The sequence below is a fragment of the Triticum aestivum genome, chromosome 2A (assembly GCF_018294505.1).
Source record: "Triticum aestivum cultivar Chinese Spring chromosome 2A, IWGSC CS RefSeq v2.1, whole genome shotgun sequence".
Taxonomy (NCBI): Eukaryota; Viridiplantae; Streptophyta; class Magnoliopsida; order Poales; family Poaceae; genus Triticum; species Triticum aestivum.
In genome coordinates this window covers 773,715,074-773,730,014 of record NC_057797.1, presented here as the reverse complement: position 1 = coordinate 773,730,014, position 14,941 = coordinate 773,715,074, and the positions used below count along the sequence as shown (strand labels likewise).

At 46.5% G+C, this 14,941-nt stretch overlaps 2 pseudogenes; both read right to left on the bottom strand.

Annotated features, from left to right (window-relative positions):
• The window catches only part of LOC123038274 (probable serine/threonine-protein kinase PBL21), a 34,704-nt pseudogene extending 21,664 nt beyond the window's left edge, over positions 1 to 13,040 (bottom strand).
• Positions 13,041 to 13,390: 350 nt separating this feature from the next.
• LOC123038466 (uncharacterized) lies at positions 13,391 to 13,529 on the bottom strand (annotated as a pseudogene).
• Between the last annotated feature and the right edge of the window lie 1,412 nt (positions 13,530 to 14,941).

Here is a 14,941-nt window from a genome sequence, read left to right as displayed (position 1 = left end):
CAGATCCTCGCATAATGCTTGGCCGCCATGCAATTCCGTGTGGCTTAGTCGTGTGGGGGCTCAGAGATGCAGTGCTGCTCCCTTCCTGACATGATGTTGCACCATGTTCTGTGTTTGATTGTGTTGGACAGTTTGTGTGGTGAATGTCATGGGGGGCAGTGGTGACGCCTCCGTGTTTGCCGGTCATTAGAGTTAAGGATAAGCCAATGCCATTCTCTAGATCCCCTGCGATGGTCTGCAATGACAGTCTCTGAGAACGGCGGGGTTCGAGGCCTCGTCTCACCACGTTGCAGATCACAGCAAGCTCCTCAGGTCTCACGTTGGTCAGCTCCGGGTCGACCAGCTTACTGATCTCCTTCGGCTGCTGGAGGTACTTGATAGCCTACAAAAATATGTAGGCAATCAGACTGAGCAGTTTCAACTTTCGCTACAAATGCAATAAAAGGTTGTTTCAACATTTCATTTCATGTTATATATGATTTTTGAGGCTGGGGAAATTCATATCGGCTCACCCAGTGAACCAAATATCCGTTGTCCTTGCAGTAAGGAAGCTGTCCACTAATGATCTCCAGCAAAATCACTCCAAAAGCAAATGAATTGCATTGGACTTCACTAGGCATGTCCTTCAAAAAGTCCAGGTGACCAGGGAAAGAGGATTCATTATTCAAGTGGCCGAGCATCTTCGAATGCTTGGAGAACATTGTTTTCCAGCATTCAAAATCAACCAGGTGAAAACAACCAGGGGGAAGTAAAATGGTCAATACACCAACTTAGATAGTATATGCACTTGAAAAATAAGCTTGCGAGGAAGATTAAGGAAATACACGCATATGGTACCTTGGGAGTAAAATCTTCTGTAACATAAACTGACTTGGAGTTCAACTTCGATATAGTGGATGGAGGTTGCAGCTCACTGTGCAAATACCTTAAACCTTTGGCAATACTGATAGCTATTTTCATTCGTCTGTCCCAAGATAATTGAGCTGCTTTCCCATCTAAAGGAAATAAAATATCGAGATCAAGTTTAATTACGACCCATGTAAAATGCAATAATTGGGCAGAATATAACTATACACAAAAGAGGCTGCCTTACGGTGTACGTGCTCATATAGGGTCCCATTTGATGTGCATTCAAAGACAACCATCCTGTAAAATGGGTCACTTTCTCTGCAATATCCCATGAACTATGCTATGTTCTCATGTTTAACGTTGCCAGATCAATAACCTAAAAGATTCTCCATTTAGTTTCTTGAGAAGTCCAGACAAATTATTTTTCTTTGCTCTATATAACTGTAGAAAGCTACCTACTTTTGGTATAAAAGTTCATGTTGGCTAGTCCAATGATCTTCACGGGCACATAATTGTATAATAGAAACCTCAGGCCCATCCTTGATTGTTCCTTTGCAGACTACAGAGCCAACAATGTTGCTAAAATCTCTACGAGCTATCTGAAGCTCTTGGCAACGTAACTTCATCAATTTTTTCGGCATACCAAAATCTGCAGAAAGCATGAATAAGTACATTACAATAATATATGGAAAGCAAACCAATCGATTTATTGAATACTACATTTATTTTAAAACTTAATACTAACCCGTACTTCCAAAACATCCAGATGATGTCTCCACATTTGTAATGTCAAAGTCAATACTTTCCAGACCTTGAAGCATATTGATAATTTTCATCATTCGAGGCCTTTCTGCACGCTCAAAGTTCATGCAGATTAGAGCTACCTGATTCGAATATCCAATTCCGAGCCCGGGCTCATCTGGACCCCTCAAGAAACAATTCATACAAAATTCAAAAACATTAAAAAAATCCAAATTTTTTGTGCAAGGGAGATAATTTGGTGCGTGAGGTGCACTCCAAATTTCAGAGCATTTGGATATTTGAGTAGCTCTCAGCAAAAAAGACAAATTGGGTCAAAGCAGTATATGAATAGTACACTATTTAACAGACCCCAAATTTGTTTTTTTTTTGCCGAGAGCTACTCAGATGTCCAAATGATTTGAAATTTGGAGCGTACATCAGGCACCAAGTTATCTACCATGCCAAAAAATGGAATTTTTCGAATTTTTCTAGTATTTGTTTTGATTTTTTATTGAGCGCAGATGCAGATGATCCCGGGAGCAAAAATGCCTCACTCTGAATGCATCTTTTTATCTGTTGGCATTCTATTTCTAGGGACCTATATCCGGGTGCTCTCTCTAGGGTATTTCTCCATTTCTTAAGTGCCTGTAAAATCAGAACAAATAACTAAAATATGAGCACGAAAATGTAACGTGCAACATCATCTCTTTAGAGAAGGATCTCTATCTTAAATGCGAAACAAAATTTTCTTACATCCTCGATAAATTAATATGAAGAATTTGGAGTAACATCCACGTAATCCCTCCGTCCCGTTATTATCTCCAAGATTATTACACCCAAACTAAATATGTCTGACTTTCGTGTAATTGTACCGCTGTGTAGGAATTCTGGTGCCATGTAACCGCTGAATCGCATCACGGACATAAACTTGAATTGTTAATGTGAGTGTAAATGGAACATATCTTTCTTACAAAAAGAAAAGGTAATGCATGACATCAACACACAGTGTTCCATCACGAGATGAAGTGCAAATAGTTTGTTCTTTGTCAAGAAGTCTTGATACACCGAAGTCTATAATTTTTGGCTCCATACTGTTAGAAGGGAGAAAGGGTTTTGATGGAATTGTCGTTGTATTGCTTGAGCCTCATGGGCATATATATAGGATTACATGATCATCTTGGAGTACAAGGCACGGTAGAATAATATCCTACGCTATCCTAGCTTTCCTAATAATCACGATACTCAACATCCCCCTGCAGTCACAAAGGTAGCCACGCAGACAGTGAGACTGGAGAAGAATCCGAATGCAAGCCGACGGACCCCCCACAGTCGTAACGGTCGACGCATCGCGGAGTCGTGGCGTTTGTTGATCTAGCCGAGAGCCGAGGGTGGTGTAGCCGTGGTCGAGGTAGCCGCGCATAGAATGTCGTGGTCGATGTCGAGTCGGGGAGCCGGTGTCGAGGATGTCGCCGTGGAGCCGCGGGCGCAAGAGCGCGCCGAGTTAGCATGGGCGAAGTGGTGTCAAAGTAGTGGTGCGCCGGGAAGAAGACGTTGTTGACGACGCGTCGCGGCGGGTTTGCCAAGCCCGGGGACACATCATAGACGAAGGCACACACCGGTGTTGCCAGCACCGGGCATGCGTAGATGGACGAAGACGAAGTTGACGAAGCGCCACACCAGGCTTGCCAGGCCCGGGGAAACATCATGGACGAAGGCACGCATCGGTGTTGCCAGCACCGGGCATGCATAGACGAGGACCTGCACAAGTTGTACGCCATGTCGGAGGAGTCAGAGAGGCCAGCAAAGAAGGACTCGACGATGGTTGCGGCGTCAATCAGCGCGGAGCCAATGTCGCCTGCGGTTGTCGGAGTAGACGAAGTGGTCGGGGTAGATGACGACGACGCTGGCGACGGGCCGGTGCTGGACGAAGACGAAGGAGGTGGACGGGCGACGACGGCTACGTGGGTAGCGGTGGCGGCCAAAGAAGAGCGGCGGCGGCGGCCTGACGGCGGCGACGGCGGCTAGGTTAGGAGCGCGGCGGCGGTGCTCGAAGTAGGCGAAGAACCCGACAGCATGACGAAGACCGGCATGGACGGTGGCGTTCCCGCGCCATGGGAGGTGGCGCGACGCATACCACGGAAAGTCAACACGCGTGGACGACGAAGTGGACGGTGGGCCGCCGCACTACGGCCCGAAGGGGTGACGCAGCGGCGGCGGGCAGGTCGGGGTGACGGCGGGAAGACCTCGGGGCGGCGGCAGGGACCGCGGGCCGCGGTGCGACAACCCGAAGGGGCGGCGCGGCAGAGGAGCGCGGGTCGGTGCAACCGCGGGGACGGCCTCTGGACGGCGGCGTGGACCGCGTGCCACGCTCGCTACGGCCCGACGGGGTGACGCAGTGGCGGCGCGAGGGTCAGTGCTGCCATGGGGACAACCTGGAGCGGACGGTCTCTGGGCGGCGGTGGACCGTGGGCCGTGGTACTACGGCCCGAAGGGGCGACGCAGCGGTGACGCGGGTCGGTGCAGCTGGGAGAAGAACCACGGGGCGGCGGCGCTGCGGCCCGACGGGGCGACGCAGTGGCAACCCATTGCTCGATCGGTAGAGGGGCGCGCTGAACTCGGGACGGTCTTCACGGGGCCTGCGGAGGCGCGCACAACCGACGGGCCAGGTTGGTCGCACGACGTAGATGAGGCGGATCGCAGCGGCGGGCGGGTGATCAATCCGATCGCGCGGGAGGTTGGAGACGCCGTTCGGTGGAGGCGCGGTGGCGGCGGAGTCCAAGATGAAGCCGGCGGCGGCGGGCGGCAGGGCGGCTATGATTGGCCGCCACATGGCGCGAGGCCGCCGGGTCGGGGTGAAGCAGGTGTCCCGGTTGGAGCAGGGCGGTGACGACCGGTATAGATCGACGGGCGAGCCGTCGCACGAAGGGTGGCGGTGTAGAGCCGCCGCATGACGCGAGGCTGCCGGGTCGGGGCGACTGGCGGGCCGACGCAAGGACACCGCGCGAGGCCGCCGGATCGGGGCGACCGACTGGCAGACGCGCGGACGATGCGCGAGGCCGTCGGGTCACTGAAGAAGCCGTCCGATCGCGCCGGTGTTGGAGTAGAGGTGCACGGGGTCGACGGCGGCGGTGGGCGACGCAACCGGATCACATAGAACGGAAAACCAAAAAATAGACGCCGATCAAAGCGACCGGCGAGAGAGAGAAAACCTGGATCAAAGGATCAGGAAAAAGACTCTTTAGGGCAGCCGACCAGCACGGCCGGCGGACGAACCCTAGGTACGGGCGGCGCGGCCCCCGGCGGCGGTCATGGAGGCTGACCGTCCTGGCGGCGGCGGTTAGGGTTTAGGATCGACTTGCGATAGATACCATGTTAGAAGGGAGAAAGGGTTTTGGTGAAATTGTCGTTGTATTGCTTGAGCCTCATGGGCATATATATATATATATATATATATATATATATATATATATATATATATATATATATATATATATATATATATATAGGATTACATGATCATTTTGGAGTACAAGGCAAGGTAGAATAATATCCTACGCTATCCTAGCTTTCCTAATAATCACGATACTCAACACATACTGTCATCGAGCATTATGTTGGCAGGTTTTAGGTCCAAGTGTACAATAGGTTTATCATTTTGCTCATGAAGGTGACGTAAACCATTGCAAATCCCCATGATTATTTTGTAACATGTGCTCCATTCAAGTCCAGAAGATTCATCTGCATTGTAACCAAAATATGCTACCTTAAAAATATATTGTGTTCTCACTATATGTGAATAAAATACCCTTTTATGATCTATGCTCAAAGTTCAAAAAACTAGAGTCTCGAACAGATATTAAAAAGAGAAACAACATCCCATATTGAATGTGGTACCTGATAGATACTTGTCGAGGCTTCCTTTGGGCAGATACTCCAAGCAAAGCAGCCTTTCCGCCTTCTCTGCAAAAACATATTTTCCATTGTACTCCAAACACGCATTCTTTATTTCGTAGCAGTAGCCTATACATCGCACTACTTTGGGGTTCTTAATGATCATAAGATGATAAACTTCATTCTCAAATTGCTTCTGTGGGCTCGGCATTAATGACAATACAATCTTCTTCACAATAATCATTTCCCCATTATGCAGCACTCGCTAGTCAAAGCTGATCTTGCATTAATTACTATGTATGGATATGCCTTTTTGGGTCAACTATAGTTCCATATGTTTGAAAGGTAGACAAAGGTAAGTTTGACACAAAGCAATACACACAACGGTAGACTATCCTTATATACCACACCAATACCACCATGTCCAAGTATTCGATCTTCAGAGAAGTTATTTGTGATTTCTTTCAAATGTTGCAGTGGTATACTAGGTGGTCTTGAACTCTGATCCTGTAACATGCTTTCCAGATTGTTAGAACTATTGATCATCCCAAGAGTGTTTAAAGCTGCAATGCACATGGGTCATCAGTGGTATATACTTTGAGAGCCAATGTCCCTTTGACACACGAGAACATCTGGCCACTAGTAGAAAAAGAGGCTTCCGTCCAGCCCCATTAGTCGCGAAACTGTAGGAACCGCGACTAATGAAGTCTTTAGTCGCGGTTCGGCAGATGAACCGCGACCAAATGCCTGGGCCCAGGGCGCTCGCGGGCTTTAGTCGCGGTTGGCCAGGCCAACCGCGACTAAAGGTGCCCAAAGGCCTTTAGTCGCGGTTGGCCAGGCCAACCGCGACTAAAGCTCCTCCCTTTTAGTCGCGGTTTGTGGCACGAACCGGAACTAATGGGGTTGAGACCTTTAGTCCCGGTTCGTGCCACGAACCGGTACTAAAGGTCCCATTTTCAAACTCTACCCCCCCCGGGATCGCCTTTTCAGTTTAAAAAAAAATAAAAGAAAATAATGGAAATGTCAAAAAAATAAAAGAAAATAAGTTTCTCATGTGATATGTGGTCTAGTTGTTGGGAAAATTTGCAAATGTGAATTTTGACTTTATTTGCAAAATCTCTCTGAAATTTGTAAAAATGGGCATAACTTTTGCATACTAACTCGGATGAAAAAGTTTTTTATATGAAAAATCATCTACTCGAAAAGTTACATCCAAATTTAACGGGGAAACCCCGTTAAACATTTTTAAAATCCTCAAAAACCTAATAGAAAAAAAGTTACGGGGCTTGTAAGATCTAGAGTGGAAAAAATTGAAAAATATTCAAACAGTGCGCAAACTATGGTCAAACAATGGTCAAACTAATTATTCTAGAATATTAGTGTTACTAAATAATTATTTTAATTATTTCAATTTTGGTCAAATCTGGTCAAACTGTGGTCAACTGTGGTCAAACTGTGGTCAAACAATGGTCAAACTAATTATTCAAGAAATATTAGTGTTACTAAATAATTATTGTTTTTTAAAACAATAGTTTCAAACTCAAACAGTGAAATGTGTCACTTCATGCTCAAGCAAAATTCCTGAAGGTTAATAGGATTGACATCTTATTATTGTCAGGAAAACAACAAGTGCAGACTTGGAGCGTGGGAGAATAGAACCCGGAAGTTAAGCGTGCTTGGGCTGGAGTAGTGAGAGGGATGGGTGACCGGTTGGGAAGTTAGATGATTTGGAATGATGAGGGGTGATAAAAGAATAAATTGAGAAGTGATGAGGGGTGGTGATTAGAGACTAGAGGTTAAAATAATTCAGAAATTTGAAAAAAAAATTCAATTTTTTTTTTCAAAAACCTGTGGTGGCCTTTAGTCGCGGTTAGCCACAAGAACCGCGACTAAAGGTCCTCCGCCCACGTGGACGGGCCTTTAGTCGCGGTTCTTAAGCAACCGCGACTAAAGGGGGGGGCCTTTAGTCGCGCCCGTCTGGTCGCGGTTGCGCAACCGCGACCAAAGGCCCTTTTTCCACCAGTGGGCGCTTATCCAGTTGATAAGGAATAACAACAGCATCCGAGAAGGGCACGAATGAGGTCCCAGCAATTCTAACCTTGCCAAGCAAGGACCTGGAGCCTTCTCAACAGGTTTGTTGACATAGCAGACACATGCTTCACTTAGAGTTTTCCTTCTTTTCAAAAAGAAAAAAAGTAGACACATGCTTCAAGAGAAAGCTCGGGAAGATGCGACAGATCAAACAAGTGAAAGCAGAAGCGCTCGTTCCACACTGGGTTTAGATCCTTCAGCTTGACAGTCGTGTAAAAACGCTGACCACCAAATTTAAGCTTGACATAGGCACTCATAGAACCTTTCCCGTACTTAGGAAACAAATCTTGAGCACTTGCCACCTCCACGATCAACTTGTGTGTCGCCATTATCTCCAAGGATGTAGCAATTTACTGGACCGTACTACTCGAATGAAAAGCATCATTAACATCATTAATTGCCTACAGTTACAACTTTGTGAACTGCCTCCAAACAGTATTAAACACTCAACATAACTAGCTAATTAGTTTTTAACATTAAAAAATATATGTATTCCCTCAAGATGTCGAATCATTGTCGCCGCTTTTCTGTGCACCTTCTATCTGGGCCATCCAACTTTGCATCAAGTTTCGTGCTCTGGCACTACAGAAACTCTTTGTGTTTGTACCCAACAAAACAACATATAAAGTTTGAACTTTGCAACTATGTTCTCTTCGCGGATGACTCCCTGTTGGTGATGGAGGCTAGTGTACAAGCGGCTCAGACTATAAACGCATTGCTGCAAGCGTATGAAGAGTGTTCACGACAAGTAATAAACCGGGATAAGTCTTCGGTAATGTTCAGCGCCAATGCTAGCCATAGCTTCAAAAATTTGATGATGCAAGAACTTCAGCTGGGTACTGTTGCAAATGGAGGGAAATATCTTGGGTTGCCAACCTAAGTGGGAAGAGCTAAAAAACAGTGCTTCAATTACATCAAGGACAAGATTGCAGGACGTATTCAAGGAGGGATTGATATGTGCCTCTCTATGGCGGGAAAGGAGATTTACGTGAAGGAAATCGCGCAGGCAATCCCTACTCATGCAATGGCATTTTTCGATCTGACTAAAGGACTATGTGATGAAATAAGCCAACTTATAAATCACTATTGGTGGAACGGACTGGGAGAGGAGAATAAGATGCACTGGATTGGCTGGGAAAAAATGAAGTTGCCGAAGAAAGAGGGAGGGCTGGGTTTTTGGGATCTACACTCTTTCAACATGGCCATGCTAGCTAAACAGGGGTGCCGGCTCGTCCAAGACCCAAATTCTCTCTGCGCTCAAGTCCTCAGAGCAAAATACTTCCCAGCGGGCGATGTCCTTGCAGCGGAGCCGGTAAAAGGAATGAGCTACGTGTGGCGAAGTATTTTAAAAGGGCTCGAGGTGCTGAAGGAGGGACTTATTTGGAGGATTGGAGATGGAGAAAAGGTGAGAATTTGGGAGGATCCCTGGATACCAAGAGGCATTACCCGGCGCCCATCTTCTTCCCAAGGACAAAACATTCTTTCTCGAGTCTCGGAACTAATTAATCCAATGACCGGGACATGGGATCAAGGGCTGGTACAGGAGTGTTTCCATGAAGATGATGTTATGGCAATTCTAAGCATACCGATTAGAGAGCAAAATGAGGATTTCCTGGCCTGGCATTTGGACAGCAAAGGCATGTTCTCTGTAAAATCTGCTTACAAGCTCCATGTAGATATGATGAAACGGGAGACAACCAGGCAATCGGGGCAAAGCTCGAATATTGCACCCCAGACTACAGAGATGTTCACTTCCCTTTGGAAAGTGAATTTCCCACCGAGAGTACATCACTTCCTTTGAAGGCTTGCACATAACAGCCACCCTTTATACATGAACATCAGACGCCGTGGGGTTGAACTGGGCACCAGATGCGCAGTCTGTGCAAAATACTTTGAGGATGGCGGCCACCTATTTTTGAACTGCAAGTTTGTGAGGCACCGTTGGCGCGCTCTTCATCTGGAAGACATCCGAATCCAATTGTCCAACCTGCACTCGTCACAGGAAGTCATCCAGGCTATCCTGCAGCTCCCTGGAGAGAAGAAACTACTGAGCATTGCACTTCTTTGGCTGTGGTGGACTGAACGCAATCGTGAAAGGCACGGGGAAAAGAGACTCAAAACTGAAGCTTTCCGCTATACTGTCCAGCAGCATGCAAATGAATGGAAGACTTTCCTTTCATCAAAGCCTGCAGTGCAAACAAAATATCAATGTAATTGGGTGCCACCCCGACAGGAATTTGTGAAGATTAATGTTGATGGTGCTTTCTCAAGGAACTCAGGGAATGGCGGCTGGGGTCGGATATTCTGTTCGCGGCTGCGGGAGCGGCAGGTGTTTTGACAGACGCCCTCCATGCTGAAACATTGGCGCTCATGAATGCAGTTGATATGGCCGACCAGCTTGGTGTGGGCAGACTTCAGTTCGAAACTGATTGCCAAAATCTTGTCCAAGCCGTTACCTCCAACAGCTATGATCTGGCTCCTCTCGGTAATTTGTTCACACAAATCAAAGATAAGCTAGGGACCCAGTTTATTCATTCACACACAAGTGTTGTACGTACCCCGAGAATGTAACATGCCAGCACACCTGCTGGCTACTATGGGCGCTGGGCTAGCTCAAGGTGAGCGACGTGAGTGGTTTCATAGCTACCCGGTGGATGTAACCCGTGCTGTAACCGGCGTTTCAGCCGTGATATAAATGTAATGCGTATGTTCCATCTCAAAAAAAAAACACAAGTACTACAACCAAACCGAACAAAGCCTAAAAGGAGGCAAAACAAACCAAATCCTCTTGGTATTAAGCATGCGGCAATCGGTAAAGCTAACTGCTCAACTGTTATTAGTTCTCCAACAAGCAGTAACTAATCAGGCACAGCAAACTGCAGGATGGAGTCGGATGGACAGAGGAAAAGATTAAACCTCAGAACGATCAATCGAAGTTCGGATGCGCCGCTCCAGTTCAGCAGAGTCAGGGCCTGAGAAGGGGGAAGACGAAGATGATGACGAGGACGAGGACGAGGACGGGGACAACTGCAATCGAGGTTGCTTACGTGCTTCGATGGAGTTAAGGTCGAGGGGCCACGCTACAAGGGGAGCCCTCAAGGCGACGAGGGCCCTCCAATTAATGGTAAGTTTGAACATTTCGTGACATGGCAATGGATAAAGTCGAGTACAGGTTCTGCGTAGTATCATACTTAGCTGAAACATCATGGCTGTCATCTAAGTGGATCATTTGGCCGATGTGAATTAACCCGGTACAGTCCAAACTATGAAGATTATTAAATAAACAAAAAAAAAAACTAGACATCTACACCAATGCGATGTACACAATCATACATTAATAATTACTAGCAATAAAATGTTGGGGCAGCTCTCTCTCTAGACGGAGGTAGAAGACGCACCGTCTTTTTTTTTCCGGCCGCACGTACAGCCTTTTCTTTTTATCTCAAACTGGCTAGCACTTGCCCCGCTGATAAACAGGATTACGGCTGGCTTTATAGTCTTAGCAGCAAACGCACCGCCCACGCTTCTGCTAAGATGCAGCCCACTCCACCCTGCTGCATGCATACCTCGGACAACGAGCTTCTTCGCATTCATCTTGTCTTTCGTCCACCATCGTTTCATTACGCACCACTTACTAAACCCAGTATGCATAGCGTGCAACCTTTCTTTAATCATGCAGCAAGCTGTTTAATTATGCACCACCTAATTAGCCCACATAGGACACGTATTCCTTCCTTTAGTGGGACTCATTCTCTTCTTCTCACGTCATCATTCACTATTTCACTTATTGATTCTCAAGCTGACTTATTGAGTTGATCGATAACAGGTAACTCCAAAGCGTATATAAATTGGTGGTTTTGGTTCTAAGAGGGCGAGGTGGTACTATTTAATGATAATAGAACGAGCATGACTTATTGAGTTGATGATTTTTTTCAGGACCAACATATGCCCAACGTAGTATCCTTATGTAAATGCAGTCGGCCTACTCGAAGCGTGGGTTACAGAAAAAACGCTAATATATTTTTGTGGATTTATTTTTTTCCCGTGGCCCAATCAAAGAAAAACTGCGAAGTAGGCCCCTTGGCCCATCTAATGGACTAACACCCTGTGGCCCAATAGAATGAAAAGAAAGTGGAGTAGGCCCCTTAACTGCACGGTTTATAGGCCCAGCCCGAAAATTTATTTATGCTTGGACAGATAAAAAACTTAGTACCGCCTTAGATAGGTACGGGAGAAAATAATTCTATATCGTGACACTAGTAGAAAGCAGGGCTTTGGTCACAGCTCAATATACACATTAGTCCCGGTTGCATTACGAACCGGGACTAATGTGAGCATTAGTCCCGGTTCGAGCGGCTAAAGGCATTAGGCCCGGTTCAAATGAGACCTTTAGTCCCGGTTCGTATCTCAAATCGGGACAAAAGATTAGACCTTTAGTCCTGATTTGAGAAACAAACCGGGACTAAAGGGTGCGATGCCCTTTAGTCCCGGTCCGTGTCTCAAACTGACCGAGACTAAAGGGTTCGTGTCTCAATCTCCCCCCCCCCGTGTATCGCCATTTTAGTTTTGAGAAAAAAGATAAAAACTTTAAAAAATAAAATCCTTCGAGATGTAGTTATATTACTACATCTACTAGTTAGGAAAATTTAAAAACTTTCTCCCCCCCCCCCCAATCCGTTTGGAGGGCAAGGATTTTTCGGCTGAATTGTCTTCCAACAAGATTTTGGAAGTCATGAAATTTTTGAAAAACTTCTGACTTATGTTTTATTAGGTAGATCCATGTGAACTTACTGAAGTCATTTATGAAGCTCACATAGTATTTTTTTTTCAACCTACTGATTCAACAGCTGGTGCCCATACATTAGAAAAGATAAGTTCCAAAGGAAACTTGGATTCACTTATAGACTTTGGATATGGTAACTGATGGCTCTTGCCCTTCTGGCAAGCATCACAAACAAGTTCATTATTTGATAAACTAACACATGGAAGCTTATTCTTGCTAATTATTTTGCTAACAATAATCAATGAAGGGTGTCCTAGACGTCGGTGCCATCTCTCCGAAGAAGGAGAGGTGACACTGAGCACATGCTTCTTGGCATCTTGTTCCATGTGTTTTATAGGGTATAGGCCTCGCCTACCCCTTCCGTGAAGAAGGGTTCTCTTCGTTGCCTGATCCTTAACAAAAAAGAATAGGGATGAATCTCAATGAAAGAGTTGTTATCAACGGAAATACGGCTAGCAGAGATAACATGAAGGATATTTTTAAGAACAAGATCTCGTTCAGGGGTATATATGTGTGATTGACCAATGTGGGCAATAGTCATACCTGATCCACTAGCTGTGTGGATTTGCTCGTTTCCCATGTAGCAGTCGCGAACTGTCGGCTTCTCTAAGTCTCCCGTGACGTGGTCTGTCGCGCTGATGTCAAGATACCAGTTGGTATCAACTCCATACTGGGGGGCCGCCATGTTTGCCGAGCGATGGTGCTATTGTTCTTCTCCTCCCTAGTAGGAAGAGTCATACCTCTTCCAACACTTCCATGCAGGGTGTCCAATCTTGCCGCAGATCTGGCAGGTAAGCTTGGCGGAGGGATTGTTGTTGTAGTTCCCGCCGCTTCTGCCTCCATTGCCACCGCCTCCCCCGTTTTCACGGTTGGGTAGCTTGGAGTAGTTGCGGTTGCGATCACCGCCGCCACCGCCACTTTGCTTGTTGGGGAAGCCACGACCGCGATCACCGCCGCCTTGCTTGTTGTTGAAGCGCCCACGTGTCGCCACATTTGCAAACGACTGAGAAAACCCACCACGCAAGTTCATGTGAGTGTCGAAGCTTAGGAGCCGCGAGTACAGCTCCGGCACCCCAACAGGCTCGACCTGTGAGCACATGGCAGAAACCACGGGATCGAACTCCTCATCGAGTCCAGCGAGGATGTGGGAGATGACATCTTCCTCGTCCACCTTCTTTCCTGAAGCAACTAACTCATCACAAAGTGTTCTGACCTTACCGACGTACTCAGCGACGGAGAGGTTGCCCTTCTGGAGGTTCGCCAGAGCAATCCTGACGTTGACAGTCTGTGCGCGGGTATGCGATGCCAGCATCCCTTGCACAGTTTTCCACAACTCAGCTTCGGTATGGCATGTTGCCACTTGGATGGACATCTCGCGCGGTAGCGTCGTCAGCAGGTAGGAGAAAACCTGTTGATCTCGCGCATACCACGCGCCAAACTCCGGGTTCGGAGCCTTGGACTTGGTTTTGCTGTCGTCGGAGGTGACCTCAATGTGCACGGGTGGCACCACCTGATCGAGGTCGAGGAAGGACACCATCTGCGCCCCCCGGATGGCCGAGAGGAGGGTGGCGCGCCAAAGTGCTTCGTTCCCTCTCGTAAGCTTCTCTGTGGCGAAGTGTGCAAAGGGAGACGAGGGGAACGAATTTGTGGAGGAGCTCGCCATGGATGAATCCGAGATAGGCTCTGATTACCATGAAAGAAACTAGGTTAAGCGTTTGATGATCTCATCAGGGACGCATCCGTGTTAATTTATATAGCACAGGATTACATGCGGTTTGAGGTAGGTTGTTGAAGTCTTGGCCCCTAATCCAAGCTATACAAGATAAGGCAGACTTGTAACAACCTACCTTGGTTACAACTCACGCATAGGATTACAACCGACGCACACACATATACGTGCACAAGTTGACACGCTACAATCTACCTTTTAACAGGAGAAGATAAAGATTATTCACATGTGAAAAAACAACAACTCAAAGAGACCAGTAGTCATCTCGAAAACAACCTGAAGAGACAAGGAAAGAAATTTGTGGTATTGACTTTCCTTATTCATCTCTCCCATTGCATCTTTTCTGTATATATCTCGCATGTATTCTAATTCCATCAATAAGCCAAGTCCATACACACTGGTCTACTCTGCATTTTTAAAGCATGGGCACACAAACATATAAGTGATGAACCCCCGCTCGCTGGTCACCGGATGGCAATATCAGCCTCAGAAACGTGCAACATGGACGAAGTAAGGTAGATGGCCATGGAATTCCACGGCCATCCATCACATGCATTGCTGCATGAACAATCAGTCACGTCCAAAATCGTTGCACCATTGACACGTATCCATGATTGCAGGATCGATTTTTATTCTAGATTATACAGTATGCAAAGTTTGGTACATTTTGTACCTGTTTTTTTTACCTTGGAAAACCGACAGGCAAGAGTTTTAGAATATCAATCCTTACACCATTGACATATGTGAAAATTAAAATACAACTGAATATACATACTTCTACATAATTCTTTACACCAAGGACACTCTTCTAGAACATACACTACATTGCTCGATCCCTATGCTTATTTTTTTTAAGG